General features: G+C 46.1%; 1 pseudogene; it reads left to right on the top strand.

Annotated features, from left to right (window-relative positions):
- The first annotated feature begins 933 nt into the window (after nucleotides 1-933).
- Nucleotides 934-1,466, top strand: LOC133758724 (telomerase RNA component interacting RNase-like; annotated as a pseudogene).
- Nucleotides 1,467-5,123: the final 3,657 nt, after the last annotated feature.

Raw genomic sequence — 5,123 nt, 5'->3', positions numbered from 1 at the left:
TTTCATTGCATGAGAAAATGTTTAACCCCTTTGCTGGGATTAGGGTTGTTTTATGAGATAAATGTTCAAGTTTCATTTTTTCCCCTGCTGGTTTCAGCTGAGTTGTTGAAGTGATAGTTTAAAACTGCTTATTATATTTTTCCCTAAAAAATTGTGTTTAATTAAAGTAACCAAGATCAAGAAATAATTCTAATTAATTAATATTATTAAAAGAAGGTACAGATTTTTAAAAGCTGTTAGAAAGCTGCTAGGTTTTTTTCTTGTGACATGTTATATATGTGTTAAATTGCACGTATGTTGTATTTTGTGTCTACTTATTAATCACTTAAGGGCTGTATTTTTATTTTTTCAATTTATTTTTAATGGCTGTATTTTAACTGGCTTGCAGATATTAAGCAATCACATAAGTTCAAACTATTAAATTAAGCTATACAGCTTTTAAATCTTTATAAATAGTTAAGGTTTGTTTGTAAAATAAAGATGTCTTTAAGTTTGTTAACATGTTTTTGCATGGGTTTACTGGCCAATCAGGAACATATTTATATATGTTAGATGTTTAAGATCATAAAAATAGAAATCTAACCTAAGATCATGTCAAGGTACAACGGTGTTCAGTGTTTCAGGATAACAGGTTATTTCACTATGCTTGCCTGGTATTTCAGTTTTTATAACTCATGTACATGCACTTGTTAAATGTAAACTAGATGAATCTAAATGTGATAAATATTTTCATATAAATTTAATGAGTGGACATCTTAAATTCTATAGAAACAATATATATGGGCCTATTAAGCGTGCTTGTATAAATTGTTGATATACAGCATATGAAGAAATTATCTTTAGCCCCATGTTTACAGCAGTTCAATTCACAATAGCTAAGATGGAATCAACCCAGATATCCATCAGCTGGTGACTGAATAAAGAAATTGTGGTATGGGCATTGCTTGGGACGAAGCCAGTCTGGTGCCAAGCGCCAGGCCGGAGCGGCCTTCCCGGAGTCCTTTGCGCGGCACATGGCGACAACATGGCTGCCCGAGGGAGACGGGCGGAGCCTCCAGCTTCCTGGAGCTGTTCAAGCGGAAGATGGAGGAGGAGCAGCGACAGCGGCAGGAGGAGCCGCCCCCGGGCCCGCCGCGACCCGACCAGCCGGCCGCTGCCGCTTCGGGCTCAGGGGATCCGAAGAGGAAGGGCGGCCCAGGCCCCACACTCAGCTTCGTGGGCAAACGCAGAGGCGGGAACAAATAACCCTCAAGACGGGAATAGTAGCCAAGAAGCAGAGGACGGAGGATGAGGTATTAACAAGTAAAGGTGAAAAAGTACAAAGCCCACCAGTGTGGCGATGATGATCAAACACGGCCCCTGGTGAAAAGACCCCTTCTCCCGTCTGCCCACGGCCTGGGACTGTGCGTTGCACATAACTATTTAATGCAGCGGCAGCAGCGGTGGCCTCCCCCGGGGACTTAACACAAGGAAACGGAGACACCTCCCACAGCCGCGGCTGATTCTCCAGGACTTTTTTTTTTTTTAACCTTGAGCACTTGACTCCTGAGACTTCATAGAACAATGGTTTACTGTCTCCTCTTCCCCCAATCCTTGCTGTCCCTGGGTCTTCTTCTGTCTCCTCTTCCTCCTCGCCCCTCTCACCCTCCCCTTAGCCATCACTTCTGGGAAGTAAACAACGTGATGTAGTGAAAATATAACAGAAAAAAAAAATTGTGGTATGGATACATGACGGAATAGTAAGCAGCGGTAAAAAAGAATGAAATCCTAATTTTGAAACAAAAATGCATGCAATTGGAGATTTTTTAGTTGGTTAAATGAGCCAAATACCATGTTTTCTATGATTTGTGGTAACTAATATACAGCCTACAAAAATGTAATATACATGTGTGAAATTCACATTTTGAGATTTGATGATTATTCATATTCCTTGTGTATACTCCTGAGGCACAGTGGTTTTTCTACTTACTACTTTGTAATTCTTTATTTAGTGGAGGGTTAAGCTTGTGATTTTATAATTGGAAGTATGTCATTGCAAGACCTGAAAGAAAAATAAGGAAGGAAGGAGGGGAAAGGTGTGAGGGAGGTTAGGAGGGTGGGTGGGAAGTATTATTATTATTTTTTTTAATTTCTTTATCACTGTCAAGATAAAACATCCCACAGCATCCTGTTCACCTGTCAGGTTGCCACTTCACTCCCCGTCCCTTTCCCTATGTGGAATGTGGTTGCTTTTCCTGTCAAATCAACGAAGCCTCTCATACTGCTAGGTTAACCATCACCACCTCACTAGCCAGGTATTTCCTTGCCTTCTTGCTCACTGTAGCTTTGCCCAAACATTTACTTGTTAGGAAACCTATCAGGTGAGTCCAACTGAGGAACCCAACGTGAGGAACTCATCTCCCCACCTCCACATCTAGGTGGAAGGTGAGCTGCTGTCCCTAGGTTTTAAGCTTATCTTCCAGTTGACTGCTTTTAAGAAGTGTGAATAAAACATTACCTCCCCATGGCGTCAGAGGCTTCAAGTTTTTTTTTCTATTCTCTGAGAGACTATTTCTTTGAGAGTCTAGTTCATGTGATCTACCATTTCTTTCATCCAAGTGTATCCAATGTTTTAGTGTCTAGGAGAGCAGCTAGGGTCTTAGCCTGTTTTCTGCCATAACTCTCGACAGCTGTTCCAATTTAAAGTTTTAGGGTTCTGACTATAGGACAGAAGTTAATTAAAAACTGTTCCCGAAGGTCAAGCTTGAAAGATAAAGCCTCTAGGTTTATGTACTTTAGGAAATGATTCTTATGAATGTAGTAATGTTGGACCTCTCAGTAGTAGAGATGCCCACTTGCTCGAGAGGACGCCCAAAAATCCAGACTCCAAACCAGCTGATGCAAAAAGCATGAGGTATTTATTGTACGTTTGCGCAAACGGGCCCCCACCTCAGGCAGTGAGGAGGAGCCTTGAGCGGCAGTTTTACACAGGTTATATAGGCAACGAATTAGCATATGGGAGAATGCTGGTGGAGAGTGCTGGTATAAAATGCAGAGGTGGCACGGGATTGGCTGGTTCAGAGGGACAATTAGCATACCAGAGAATGCTGAGGGAGAGTGCTGAGGGAGAGTGCTGAGGTGTTACAGGATTGGCCGGTCGCAGTGACATCATAAGTGTGTGCCTAGAGACTCTCCGAAGGGAGCGGCAGCTCTGCTCTGGGAGCGCCCAGAGGTTTCCCGGAGGGGAGGGGCAGTTCTGCTCTGGGCGCCTAGAGATTCTCTGAAGGGGATTGACTTTTCCTTCCCAGAGAACATCCTGCCCGCTAGACTCTGGGGAACATCCAACCTCTTAAGAAGCCCCTGATATTTGCCCAGGCCTAATTTCTTGTCCCTCTCCCTCATAAGGGTCCTTCATTCCCTCCTTTTCTTTTTGCACAGATTTTAATCCTAAAATCTATTGGACCTCGGAGGTCTTTGAAGCTTGACACTGGTACTGTTGAGTCAGCACCCGGGTTTGGATAAGGAAAAGCCTCTCGCGGATAAACTGGAGCAACCTGTTAAGAATACATGAGCCGTCTCGTATAGTAACATTGTGGGTGACATTGCACAAGTGTCGGCGGGACAAGGGAGGATTTTCTACACAAGTACCTTGTCCCGACACCTCTGTAAGAGTGAGACGCGCCCAAAGGGGCAAGAGGCAATTATTTGCCTTTGTAGTGCCATTCCAGGTCCTGGGGACCGCGAGGCCCTCGTAATAAGGTGGACCTGGGGCTAGGCATAGCCAACAGGACTCGGTCAGCTCCAGATTGGTCTGGTTGAGGGCCAGAAAGGCCCCTGTCAAAAGGTTAAACAGCCGCTGTCTGGTTGTACGGGGGCTTGAAGCGTTTGGAGTTAAACTTGCCAAGCTAGGCGAAAGGGTGGCTGGCAAGAGGGGTGGCCTGGGGAGAGCCTGCCTCACTGGAGGGAGGGAACTCTGTTCTTGCTGGACTGGGTTGGGTCCCACTGACTGGGGACTGGGAGCCATACACGCCCCAATAGTTAAGACTATTTCCAGGGATTTTTGTCAAATTATCCTGGTCAGGTACATCCCAGGTATCTAACCCAGTAACCAGTTGACATACGTCTGGGTATAAGGTGCGCCACCATGCCCCGGGGGTATGTAACCCACTAACAGACCAGGCCACCCGTCCTGTGGAGGAAATTACTTCCCACGTTAACAATTGTGGAGCATGGGAATTGGAAAAACAATGGGGAAAGGCCAGGAACATCACAAATATTAAACAGTTTTTGAAAGTCTTAGCTTGAGTGGGTTCTGAGTGCGCTGGAGCTTCCATTTGGCTGGTCTATCCGGATCCTCGGGGCCCTGGGGAGGTGGTGCTCGCTTCACGTGTGAGGCGTGGACCCAAGCAGCGATTCCGTCGACCTTGAGAGCGGTGGGAGTTGTCAACAGCACAGTGAAGGGGCCTTTCCACCGGGGCTCTAGAGTCTTAGGTTGGTGCCTTCGGACATACACAGCATCACCGATTTGGAAAGGATGTGGGATGGTTGTCGTCTTGGGTTGGTAGGCTGCTGCAAGAGGTTTCCAGACCTGGTTCTGGATGATCTGGAGCGCTCTCAACCGGGCCTGTAATTTAGGGGCATCTGCAACAGAGTCACTGGCAAGGTCAAGCAAGCCTGCTACTGGTGGGGGCCCTTCATAAAGGATTTCGTATGGCGTCAGCCCGCAATGAGAGGGCGTGTTTTGGACCCGGAACAACACCATAGGGAGGAGTTGGACCCAGTCTTTAACGCCAGTCTCCAACGCTAATTTGGTCAAGGTCTCTTTAATTGTTCTGTTCATTCTTTCTACCTGTCCTGAACTTTGGGGTCTATAGGCACAGTGCAATTTCCAATTTATGCCTAATGCTTTGGCCACCAACTGACTTACCTGGGAGACAAACGCTGGGCCGTTGTCGGACCCGATTACCTTAGGCAAGCCGAACTGGGGGAAGATCTCCTCTATGATCTTCTTGGCGACCACCTGGGCGGTTTCCCATTTTGTGGGGAATGCCTCAGTCCATCCGGAGAAGGTGTCTTTTAGGCAGTTCTGCTCTGTTTCGGCAGCAAGGAGGAGGTCGTCCACATACTGCAGGAGGACCAGGTCC

Source organism: Lepus europaeus, chromosome 4 (genome assembly GCF_033115175.1).
Source record: "Lepus europaeus isolate LE1 chromosome 4, mLepTim1.pri, whole genome shotgun sequence".
Taxonomy (NCBI): Eukaryota; Metazoa; Chordata; class Mammalia; order Lagomorpha; family Leporidae; genus Lepus; species Lepus europaeus.
Note: the sequence above shows the minus strand (reverse complement) of the source record. Positions and strands in the feature narration are given on the sequence as shown.